The 13,321-nt window shown below is 44.8% G+C and overlaps 1 non-coding gene across 1 annotated transcript; it reads left to right on the forward strand.

Annotated features, from left to right (window-relative positions):
• The first annotated feature begins 1,805 nt into the window (after positions 1 to 1,805).
• Trnas-uga (transfer RNA serine (anticodon UGA)) lies at positions 1,806 to 1,880 on the forward strand. The gene has a single exon. It is a non-coding gene; the product is annotated as a tRNA-Ser (tRNA).
• Positions 1,881 to 13,321: the final 11,441 nt, after the last annotated feature.

Here is a 13,321-nt window from a genome sequence, read left to right on the forward strand (position 1 = left end):
AGTCGTTCTTCGGTAGCTCAGTTGGTAGAGCACTTGCCCACAAAAGGTAAAGGTCCCGAGTTCGAGTCTCGGTCGGGCACACAGTTTTAATCTGTCAGGAAGTTTCATATCAGCGCACACTCCGCTGCAGAGTGAAAATCTCATTCTGGAAACAGCCCCCAGGCTGTGGCTAAGCCATGTCTCCGCAATATCCTTTCTTTCAGGAGTGCTAGTTCTGCAAGGTTCGCAGAAGAGCTTCTGTAAAGTTTGGAAGGTAGGAGACGGATACTGGCAGAAGTAAAGCTGTGAGTACCGGACGTGAGTCGTGCTTCGGTAGCTCAGTTGGTAGAGCACTTGCCCGCGAAAGGCAAAGGTGCCGAGTTCGAGTCTCGGTCGGGCACACAGTTTTAATCTGTCAGGAAGTTTCATATCAGCGCACACTCCGCTGCAGAGTGAAAATCTCATTCTGGAAACATCCCCCAGGCTGTGGCTAAGCCATGTCTCCGCAATATCCTTTCTTTCAGGAGTGCTAGTTCTGCAAGGTTCGCAGAAGAGCTTCTGTAAAGTTTGGAAGGTAGGAGACGGATACTGGCAGAAGTAAAGCTGTGAGTACCGGACGTGAGTCGTGCTTCGGTAGCTCAGTTGGTAGAGCACTTGCCCGCGAAAGGCAAAGGTCCCGAGTTCGAGTCTCGGTCAGGCACACAGTTTTAATCTGTCAGGAAGTTTCATATCAGCGCACACTCCGCTGCAGAGTGAAAATCTCATTCTGGAAACATCCCCCAGGCTGTGGCTAAGCCATGTCTCCGCAATATCCTTTCTTTCAGGAGTGCTAGTTCTGCAAGGATCGCAGAAGAGCTTCTGTAAAGTTTGGAAGGTAGGAGACGGATACTGGCAGAAGTAAAGCTGTGAGTACCGGACGTGAGACGTGCTTCGGTAGCTCAGTTGGTAGAGCACTTGCCCACGAAAGGTAAAGGTCCCGAGTTCGAGTCTCGGTCGGGCACACAGTTTTAATCTGTCAGGAAGTTTCATATCAGCGCACACTCCGCTGCAGAGTGAAAATCTCATTCTGGAAACATCCCCCAGGCTGTGGCTAAGCCATGTCTCCGCAATATCCTTTCTTTCAGGAGTGCTAGTTCTGCAAGGTTCGCAGAAGAGCTTCTGTAAAGTTTGCAAGGTAGGAGACGGATACTGGCAGAAGTAAAGTTGTGAGTACCGGACGTGAGTCGTGCTTCGGTAGCTCAGTTGGTAGAGCACTTGCCCGCGAAAGGCAAAGGTCCCGAGTTCGAGTCTCGGTCGGGCACACAGTTTTAATCTGTCAGGAAGTTTCATATCAGCGCACACTCCGCTGCAGAGTGAAAATCTCATTCTGGAAACATCCCCCAGGCTGGGGCTAAGCCATGTCTCCGCAATATCCTTTCTTTCAGGAGTGCTAGTTCTGCAAGGTTCGCAGAAGAGCTTCTGTAAAGTTTGGAAGGTAGGAGACGGATACTGGCAGAAGTAAAGCTGTGAGTACCGGACGTGAGTCGTGCTTCGGTAGCTCAGTTGGTAGAGCACTTGCCCGCGAAAGGCAAAGGTCCCGAGTTCGAGTCTCGGTCGGGCACACAGTTTTAATCTGTCAGGAAGTTTCATATCAGCGCACACTCCGCTGCAGAGTGAAAATCTCATTCTGGAAACATCCCCCAGGCTGTGGCTAAGCCATGTCTCCGCAATATCCTTTCTTTCAGGAGTGCTAGTTCTGCAAGGTTCGCAGAAGAGCTTCTGTAAAGTTTGGAAGGTAGGAGACGGATACTGGCAGAAGTAAAGCTGTGAGTACCGGACGTGAGTCGTGCTTCGGTAGCTCAGTTGGTAGAGCACTTGCCCGTGAAAGGCAAAGGTCCCGAGTTCGAGTCTCGGTCGGGCACACAGTTTTAATCTGTCAGGAAGTTTCATATCAGCGCACACTCCGCTGCAGAGTGAAAATCTCATTCTGGAAACATCCCCCAGGCTGTGGCTAAGCCATGTCTCCGCAATATCCTTTCTTTCAGGAGTGCTAGTTCTGCAAGGATCGCAGAAGAGCTTCTGTAAAGTTTGGAAGGTAGGAGACGGATACTGGCAGAAGTAAAGCTGTGAGTACCGGACGTGAGTCGTTCTTCGGTAGCTCAGTTGGTAGAGCACTTGCCCACGAAAGGTAAAGGTCCCGAGTTCGAGTCTCGGTCGGGCACACAGTTTTAATCTGTCAGGAAGTTTCATATCAGCGCACACTCCGCTGCAGAGTGAAAATCTCATTCTGGAAACATCCCCCAGGCTGTGGCTAAGCCATGTCTCCGCAATATCCTTTCTTTCAGGAGTGCTAGTTCTGCAAGGTTCGCAGAAGAGCTTCTGTAAAGTTTGGAAGGTAGGAGACGGATACTGGCAGAAGTAAAGCTGTGAGTACCGGACGTGAGTCGTGCTTCGGTAGCTCAGTTGGTAGAGCACTTGCCCGCGAAAGGCAAAGGTGCCGAGTTCGAGTCTCGGTCGGGCACACAGTTTTAATCTGTCAGGAAGTTTCATATCAGCGCACACTCCGCTGCAGAGTGAAAATCTCATTCTGGAAACATCCCCCAGGCTGTGGCTAAGCCATGTCTCCGCAATATCCTTTCTTTCAGGAGTGCTAGTTCTGCAAGGTTCGCAGAAGAGCTTCTGTAAAGTTTGGAAGGTAGGAGACGGATACTGGCAGAAGTAAAGCTGTGAGTACCGGACGTGAGTCGTGCTTCGGTAGCTCAGTTGGTAGAGCACTTGCCCGCGAAAGGCAAAGGTCCCGAGTTCGAGTCTCGGTCAGGCACACAGTTTTAATCTGTCAGGAAGTTTCATATCAGCGCACACTCCGCTGCAGAGTGAAAATCTCATTCTGGAAACATCCCCCAGGCTGTGGCTAAGCCATGTCTCCGCAATATCCTTTCTTTCAGGAGTGCTAGTTCTGCAAGGTTCGCAGAAGAGCTTCTGTAAAGTTTGGAAGGTAGGAGACGGATACTGGCAGAAGTAAAGCTGTGAGTACCGGACGTGAGTCGTGCTACGGTAGCTCACTTGGTAGAGCACTTGCCCGCGAAAGGCAAAGGTCCCGAGTTCGAGTCTCGGTCGGGCACACAGTTTTAATCTGTCAGGAAGTTTCATATCAGCGCACACTCCGCTGCAGAGTGAAAATCTCATTCTGGAAACATCCCCCAGGCTGTGGCTAAGCCATGTCTCCGCAATATCCTTTCTTTCAGGAGTGCTAGTTCTGCAAGGATCGCAGAAGAGCTTCTGTAAAGTTTGGAAGGTAGGAGACGGATACTGGCAGAAGTAAAGCTGTGAGTACCGGACGTGAGTCGTGCTTCGGTAGCTCAGTTGGTAGAGCACTTGCCCACGAAAGGTAAAGGTCCCGAGTTCGAGTCTCGGTCGGGCACACAGTTTTAATCTGTCAGGAAGTTTCATATCAGCGCACACTCCGCTGCAGAGTGAAAATCTCATTCTGGAAACATCCCCCAGGCTGTGGCTAAGCCATGTCTCCGCAATATCCTTTCTTTCAGGAGTGCTAGTTCTGCAAGGTTCGCAGAAGAGCTTCTGTAAAGTTTGCAAGGTAGGAGACGGATACTGGCAGAAGTAAAGTTGTGAGTACCGGACGTGAGTCGTGCTTCGGTAGCTCAGTTGGTAGAGCACTTGCCCGCGAAAGGCAAAGGTCCCGAGTTCGAGTCTCGGTCGGGCACACAGTTTTAATCTGTCAGGAAGTTTCATATCAGCGCACACTCCGCTGCAGAGTGAAAATCTCATTCTGGAAACATCCCCCAGGCTGGGGCTAAGCCATGTCTCTGCAATATCCTTTCTTTCAGGAGTGCTAGTTCTGCAAGGTTCGCAGAAGAGCTTCTGTAAAGTTTGGAAGGTAGGAGACGGATACTGGCAGAAGTAAGGCTGTGAGTACCGGACGTGAGTCGTGCTTCGGTAGCTCAGTTGGTAGAGCACTTGCCCACGAAAGGTAAAGGTCCCGAGTTCGAGTCTCGGTCGGGCACACAGTTTTAATCTGTCAGGAAGTTTCATATCAGCGCACACTCCGCTGCAGAGTGAAAATCTCATTCTGGAAACATCCCCCAGGCTGTGGCTAAGCCATGTCTCCGCAATATCCTTTCTTTCAGGAGTGCTAGTTCTGCAAGGTTCGCAGAAGAGCTTCTGTAAAGTTTGCAAGGTAGGAGACGGATACTGGCAGAAGTAAAGTTGTGAGTACCGGACGTGAGTCGTGCTTCGGTAGCTCAGTTGGTAGAGCACTTGCCCGCGAAAGGAAAAGGTCCCGAGTTCGAGTCTCGGTCGGGCACACAGTTTTAATCTGTCAGGAAGTTTCAATCTGGCTTTAAGTCAATTCCATAACAAATGATGATAACGATCGGGTTTCTCAGGTTTTTACTACATATGAACTCTTTTCACATTCTCCCGTGCAACGCGGCTGCAAGTCCGCCTTTCATGCTGAATCTTAAGGTCCTAGCTCATGTCCAAGGCACCAAAGCAAGCTAAAAAGTCAATAATCGATACCTAAAACTTGAATTGTACTACTTCTTCCTGGCTATTACATCATCTTAGAAGCTTCATCTGTGTTCTACTATGGTGCTTTTAGCGTCTCCGCATTCCGCAGCACGCGACATAGCTTTCAGACGATAAGTACAACCGTTTCGGAGAGAAGAGCGGGCAATGTGACGATCTGGCTTTAAGTCGATTCGATAACAAATGACGAAAACGGACGGATTTCTCTGGTTTTTACTACATATGCACACTTTTCACATTCTCCCGTGCAACTCGGCTGCTAGTCCTCCTTTCATGCAGAATATTAAGGTCCTAGCTCATGTCCAAGGCACCAAAGCCAGCTAAAAGTCAATAATCGATGATTAAAACTTGAATTGTACTACTATTTACTGGCTATTACATCAACGTAGAAGCTTCATCCGTGTTCTACTATGGTATTTCTAGTGTCTCGGCATACCGCAGCACGCGACATAGCTTTGCAGACGATAAGTACAACCGTTTCAGAGAGATGGGCGGACAATGTGACAATCTGGCTTTAAGTCGATTGGATAACAAATGACGAAAACGGACGGATATTTCGGGTTTTTACTACATATGAACACTTTTCACATTCACCCGTGCAACTCGGCTGCTAGTCCTCCTTTCGTGCAGAACCTTGAGGTCCTAGCTCATGTCCAAGGAAGCAAAGCCAGCTAAAAAGTCAATAATAGATACCTAAAACTGGAATTGTACTACTTCTTACTGGCTATTACATCAACTTAGAAGCTTTGTCTGTGTTCTACTATGGTGCTTTTAGTGTCACCACATACCGCAGCACGCGACATAGCTTTGCAGACGATAAGTACAACCGTTTCAGAAAGAAGAGCGGCCAATGTGACGAACTGGCTTTAAGTCGATTCGATAACAAATGACGAAAACGGACGGATTTCTCAGGTTTTTACTACATATGAACACTTTTCACATTCTCCCGTTCAACTCGGCTGCTAGTCCTCCATTCATGCGGAATCTTAAGGTCCTAGCTCATGTCCAAGGCACCAAAGCCAGCTAAAAAGTCAATAATCGATACCTAAAACTTGAATTGTACTACCTCTTACTGGCTATTACTTTAACTTAGAAGCTTCATCTGTGTTCAACTATGGTGCTTTTAGTGTCTCCGAATACCGCAGCACGCGACATAGCTTTGCAGACGATAAGTACAACCGATTAAGAGAGAAGAGCGGCCAATGTGACGATGTGGCTTTAAGTCAATTCCATAACAAATGACGAAAACGGACGGATTGCTCAGGTTTTTACTACATATGAACACTTTTCACATTCTCCCCTGCAATTCGGCTGCTAGTCCACCTTTCATGCAGAATCTTTAGGTCCCAACTAATGTCCAAGGCACCAAAGCCAGCTAAAAGTCAATAATCGATGCCCAAATCTTGAATTGTACTACTTCTTACTGGCTATTACATCAACTTAGAAGCTTCATCTGTGTTCTAATATGGTTATTTTAGTGTCTCCGCATACCGCAGCACGCGACATAGCTTTGCAGACGATAAGTACAACCGTTTCAGAGAGAAGAGCGGCCAATGTGACGATCCGGCTTTAAGTCGATTCGGTAACAACTGACGAAAATCGACGGAATTCTCAGGTTTTTACTACATATGAAAACTTTTCACATCCTCCCGTGCAGCTCGGCTGCTAGTCCTCCTTTCATGCAGAATCTTAAGGTCCTAGCTCATGTCCAAGGCACCAAAGCCAGCTAAAAAGTCAATAATCGATAACTAAAACTTGAGTTGTACTACCTCTTACTGGCTATTACTTTAACTTAGAAGCTTCATCTGTGTTCTACTATGGTGCTTTTAGTGTCTCCGCATACCGCAGCATTTGACATAGCTTTGCAGACTATAAGTACAACCGTTTCAGAGAAAAGAGCGGCCAATGTGACGATCTGGCTTTAAGTCAATTCGATAAGAAATGACGAAAACGGACGTATTTCTCAGGGTTTAATACATATGAACACTTTTCACATTCTCATGTGCAACTCGGCTGCTACTCCTCCTTTAATGCAGAATGTTAAGGTCCTAGCTCATGTCCAAGGCACCAAAGCCAGCCAAAAAGTCAATAATCGATACCTAAAACTGGTATTGTACTAATTCTTACTAGCTATTACATCATCTTAGAAGCTTCATCTGTGTTCTACTATGGTGCTTTTAGTGTCTCCGCATACCGCAGCACGCGACATAGCTTTCAGACGATAAGGACAACCGTTTCAGAGAGAAGAGCGGACAATGTGAAGATCTGGCTTTAAGTCGATTCGATAACAAAAGACGAAAACGGACGGATTTCTCAGGTTAATACTACATATGAGCACTTTTCACATTCTCCCATGCAACGTTTCTGCTAGTCTCCTTTTCATGCAGATTCTTAGGGTCCTAGCTCATGTCCAAGGCACTAAAGCCAGCAAAAAAGTCAATAATCGATAACTAAAACTTGAATTGTACTACTTCTTACTGGCTATTACTTCAACTAAGAAGCTTCATCTGTGTCCTACTATGGTGATTTTGGTGTCTCCACATACCGCAGCACGCGACATAGCTTTGCAGACGACAAGTACAACCGTTTCAGGGAGAAGAGCGGCCAATGTGACGATCTGACTTTAAGACCATACGATAACCAATGACGAAAACGTACTGATTTCTCGGGTTTTTTACTACATATGAACACTTTACACATTCTCCCGTGCAACTCGGCTACTAGTCCTCGTTTCATGCAGAATCTTAAGGTCCTAGCTCATGTCCAAGGCACCAAAGCCAGCTAAAACGTCAATAATCGATATCTAAAATTTCAATTGTACTACTTCGTACTAGCTATTACATCAACTTAGAAGTTTCATCTGTGTTCTACCATGGTGCTTTTAGTGTCTCCACATACCGCAGCACCGACATAGCTTAGCAGACGATAAGTACAACCGATTCAGAGAGAAGAGCGGCCAATGTGACGATCTGGCTTTAAGTCAATTCCATAACAAATGACGAAAACGGTAGTATTTCTTAGGGTTTTACTACATATGAACACTTTTCACATTCTCCCGTGCAACTCGGCTGCTACTCCTCCTTTAATGCAGAATGTTAAGGTCCTAGCTCATGTCCAAGGCACCAAAGCCAGCTAAAAAGTCAATAATCGATACCTAAAACTTGAATTGTACTACCTCTTACTGGCTATTACTTTAACTTAGAAGCTTCATCTGTGTTCTACTATGGTGCATTTAGTGTCTCCGAATACCGCAGCACGCGACATAGCTTTGCAGACGATAAGTACAACCGATTCAGAGAGAAGAGCGGCCAATGTGACGATCTGGCTTTAAGTCAATTCCATAACAAATGACGAAAACGTACGGATTTCTCAGTTTAATACTACACATTAACACTTTTCACATTCTCCCCTGCAATTCGGCTGCTAGTCCTCCTTTAATGCAGAATCTTAAGGTCCTAGCTCATGTCCAAAGCACCAAAGCCAGCTAAAAAGTCAATAATCGATACCTAAAACTTGAATTGTACTACTTCTTACTGGCTATTACATCAACTTAGAAGCTTCATCTGTGTTCTACTACGGTGATTTTAGTTTCTCCGCATACCGCTGCACGCGACATAGTTTTAAAGACGATAAGTACAACCGATTCAGAGAGAAGAGCGGCCAATGTGACGATGTGGCTTTAAGTCAATTCCATAACAAATGACGAAAACGGACGGATTTCTCAGGTTTTTACTACATATGAACACTTTTCACATTCTCCCCTGCAATTCGGCTGCTAGTCCACCTTTCATGCAGAATCTTAAGGTCCTAGCTCATGTCCAAGGCACCAAAGCCAGCTAAAAGTCAATAATCGATGCCCAAATCTTGAATTGTACTACTTCTTACTGGCTATTACATCAACTTAGAAGCTTCATCTGTGTTCTAATATGGTTATTTTAGTGTCTCCGCATACCGCAGCACGCGACATAGCTTTGCAGACGATAAGTACAACCGTTTCAGAGAGAAGAGCGGCCAATGTGACGATCCGGCTTTAAGTCGATTCGGTAACAAATGACGAAAATGGACGGAATTCTCAGGTTTTTACTACATATGAAAACTTTTCACATCCTCCCGTGCAGCTCGGCTGCTAGTCCTCCTTTCATGCAGAATCTTAAGGTCCTAGCTCATGTCCAAGGCACCAAAGCCAGCTAAAAAGTCAATAATCGATAACTAAAACTTGAGTTGTACTACCTCTTACTGGCTATTACTTTAACTTAGAAGCTTCATCTGTGTTCTACTATGGTGCTTTTAGTGTCTCCGCATACCGCAGCATTTGACATAGCTTTGCAGACTATAAGTACAACCGTTTCAGGGAGAAGAGCGGCCAATGTGACGATCTGGCTTTAAGACCATACGATAACCAATGACGAAAACGTACTGATTTCTCGGGTTTTTACTACATATGAACACTTTTCACATTCTCCCGTGCAACTCGGCTACTAGTCCTCCTTACATGCAGAATCTTAAGGTCCTAGCTCATGTCCAAGGCACCAAAGCCAGCTAAAAAGTCAATAATCGATACCTAAAACTTGAATTGTACTACCTCTTACTGGCTATTACTTTAACTTAGAAGCTTCATCTGTGTTCTACTATGGTGCTTTTAGTGTCTCCGAATACCGCAGCACGCGACATAGCTTTGCAGACGATAAGTACAACCGATTCAGAGAGAAGAGCGGCCAATGTGACGATCTGGCTTTAAGTCAATTCCATAACAAATGACGAAAACGTACGGATTTCTCAGTTTAATACTACACGTTAACACTTTTCACATTCTCCCCTGCAATTCGGCTGCTAGTCCTCCTTTCATGCAGAATATTAAGGTCCTAGCTCATGTCCAAGGCACCAAAGCCAGCTAAAAAGTCAATAATCGATACCTAAAACTTGAATTGTACTACTTCTTACTGGCTATTACATCAACTAAGAAGCTTCATCTGTGTCCTACTATGGTGATTTTAGTGTCTCCACATACCGCAGCACGCGACATAGCTTTCCAGACGATCAGTACAACCGTTTCAGAGAGAAGAGCGGCCAATGTGACGATATGGCTTGAAGTCGATTCGATAACAAATGACGATAACGAACGGATTTCTCAGGTTTTTACTACATATGAATACTTTTCACATTCAACCGTGCATCTCGGCTGCTAGTCCTTCTTACATGCAGAATCTTAAGGTCCTAGCTCACGTCCAAGGCACCAAAGCCAGCCAAAAAGTCAATAATCGATACCTAAAACTTGAATTGTACTACTTCTTACTGGCTATTACATCATCTTAGAAGCTTAATCTGTGTTCTACTAAGGTGCTTTTAGTGTCTCCGAACACCGCAGCACGCGACATAACTTTGCAGACGATAAGTGCAACCGATTCAGAGAGAAGAGCGGCCAATGTGACGATGTGGCTTTAAGTGGATTCGATAACAAATGACGAAAACGGACGGATTTCTCAGGTTTTTACTACATATGAACACTTTCCACATTCTCCCCTGCAAGTCGGCTTGTAGTCCTCCTTTCATGCAGAATCTTAAGGTCCTAGCTCATGTCCAAGGCACCAAAGCCAGCTAAAAGTCAATAATCGATGCCCAAATCTTGAATTGTACTACTTCTTACTGGCTATTACATCAACTTAGAAGCTTCATCTGTGTTCTACTATGGTTATTTTAGTGTCTCCGCATACCGCAGCATTTGACATAGCTTTTTTTAGACTATAAGTACAACCGTTTCAGAGAGAAGAGCGGCCAATGTGACGATCTGGCTTTAAGTCAATTCCATAACAAATGACGAAAACGTACGGATTTCTCAGTTTAATACTACACATTAACACTTTTCACATTCTCCCCTGCAATTCGGCTGCTAGTCCTCCTTTCATGCAGAATCTTAAGGTCCTAGCTCATGTCCAAGGCACCAAAGCCAGCCAAAAAGTCAATAATCGATACCTAAAACTTGAATTGTACTATTTCTTACTGGCTATTACATCATCTTAGAAGCTTAATCTGTGTTCAACTATGGTGCTTTTAGTGTCTCCGAATACCGCAGCACGCGACATAGCTTTGCAGACGATAAGTACAACCGTTTCAGAGAGAAGTGCGGCCAATGTGACGAACTGGCTTTAAGTCGATTTGATAACAAATGACGAAAACGGACGGATTTCGCAGGTTTTTACTACATATGAACACTTTTCACATTCTCCCGTTCAACTCGGCTGCTAGTCCTCCATTCATGCGGAATCTTAAGGTCCTAGCTCATGTCCAAGGCACCAAAGCCAGCTAAAGAGTCAGTAATCGATACCTAAAACTTGAATTGTACTACCTCTTACTGGCTATTACTTTAACTTAGAAGCTTCGTCTGTGTTCAACTATGGTGCTTTTAGTGTCTCCGAATACCGCAGCACGCGACATAGCTTTGCAGACGATAAGTACAACCGATTCAGAGAGAAGAGCGGCCAATGTGACGATCTGGTTTTAAGTCGATTCGATAACAAATGACGAAAACGGACGTCTTTCTCAGGGTTTTACTACATATGAACACTTTTCACATTCTACCCTGCAATTCGGCTGCTAGTCCACCTTTCATGCAGAATCTTAAGGTCCTAGCTCATGTCCAAGGCACCAAAGCCAGCTAAAAGTCAATAATCGATGCCCAAATCTTGAATTGTACTACTTCTTACTGGCTATTACATCAACTTAGAAGCTTCATCTGTGTTCTAATATGGTTATTTTAGTGTCTCCGCATACCGCAGCACGCGACATAGCTTTGCAGACGATAAGTACAACCGTTTCAGAGAGAAGAGCGGCCAATGTGACGATCTGGCTTTAAGTCGATTCGGTAACAAATGACGAAAATGGACGGAATTCTCAGGTTTTTACTACATATGAAAACTTTTCACATCCTCCCGTGCAGCTCGGCTGCTAGTCCTCCTTTCATGCAGAATCTTAAGGTCCTAGCTCATGTCCAAGGCACCAAAGCCAGCTAAAAAGTCAATAATCGATAACTAAAACTTGAGTTGTACTACCTCTTACTGGCTATTACTTTAACTTAGAAGCTTCATCTGTGTTCTACTATGGTGCTTTTAGTGTCTCCGCATACCGCAGCATTTGACATAGCTTTGCAGACTATAAGTACAACCGTTTCAGAAAGAAGAGCGGCCAATGTGACGATCCGGCTTTAAGTCAATTCGATAAGAAATGACGAAAACGGACGTATTTCTCAGGGTTTAATACATATGAACACTTTTCACATTCTCCCGTGCAACTCGGCTGCTACTCCTCCTTTAATGCTGAATCTTAAGGTCCTAGCTCATGTCCAAGGCACCAAAGCAAGCTAAAAAGTCAATAATCGATACCTAAAACTTGAATTGTACTACTTCTTCCTGGCTATTACATCATCTTAGAAGCTTCATCTGTGTTCTACTATGGTGCTTTTAGCGTCTCCGCATTCCGCAGCACGCGACATAGCTTTCAGACGATAAGTACAACCGTTTCAGAGAGAAGAGCGGACAATGTGAAGATCTGGCTTTAAGTCGATTCGATAACAAAAGACGAAAACGGACGGATTTCTCAGGTTAATACTACATATGAGCACTTTTCACATTCTCCCATGCAACGTTTCTGCTAGTCTCCTTCTCATGCAGATTCTTAGGGTCCTAGCTCATGTCCAAGGCACTAAAGCCAGCAAAAAAGTCAATAATCGATAACTAAAACTTGAATTGTACTACTTCTTACTGGCTATTACCTCAACTAAGAAGCTTCATCTGTGTCCTACTATGGTGATTTTGGTGTCTCCACATACCGCAGCACGCGACATAGCTTTGCAGACGATAAGTACAACCGTTTCAGGGAGAAGAGCGGCCAATGTGACGATCTGGCTTTAAGACCATACGATAACCAATGACGAAAACGTACTGATTTCTCGGGTTTTTACTACATATGAACACTTTTCACATTCTCCCGTACAACTCGGCTACTAGTCCTCCTTTCATGCAGAATCTTAGGGTCCTAGCTCATGTCCAAGGCACCAAAGCCAGCTAAAAAGTCAATAATCGATATCTAAAATTTCAATTGTACTACTTCGTACTAGCTATTACATCAACTTAGAAGTTTCATCTGTGTTCTACCATGGTGCTTTTAGTGTCTCCACACACCGCAGTACGCGACATAGCTTAGCAGACGATAAGTACAACCGTTTCAGAGAGAAGAGTGGCCAATGTCACGATGTGGCTTTAAGTCGATTCGATAACAAATGACGAAAACGGAAGTATTTCTCAGGGTTTTACTACATATGAACACTTTCCACATTCTCCCCTGCAAGTCGGCTGGTAGTCCTCCTTTCATGCAGAATCTTAAGGTCCTAGCTCATGTCCAAGGCACCAAAGCCAGCTAAAAGTCAATAATCGATGCCCAAATATTGAATTGTACTACTTCTTACTGGCTATTACATCAACTTAGAAGCTTCATCTGTGTTCTACTATGGTTATTTTAGTGTCTCCGCATACCGCAGCACGCGACATAGCTTTGCAGACGATAAGTACAACCGTTTCAGAGAAAAGAGCGGCCAATGTGACGTTCCAGCTTTAAGTCGATTCGATAACAAATGACGAAAATGGACGGAATTCTCAGGTTTTTACTACATATGAAAACTTTTCACATCCTCCCGTGCAGCTCGGCTGCTAGTCCTCCTTTCATGCAGAATCTTAAGGTCCTAGCTCATGTCCAAGGCACCAAAGCGAGCTAAAAAGTCAATAATCGATACCTAAAACTTGAGTTGTACTACCTCTTACTGGCTATT

The sequence above is a fragment of the Schistocerca gregaria genome, unplaced genomic scaffold (genome assembly GCF_023897955.1).
Source record: "Schistocerca gregaria isolate iqSchGreg1 unplaced genomic scaffold, iqSchGreg1.2 ptg000167l, whole genome shotgun sequence".
NCBI classification, from domain to species: Eukaryota; Metazoa; Arthropoda; class Insecta; order Orthoptera; family Acrididae; genus Schistocerca; species Schistocerca gregaria.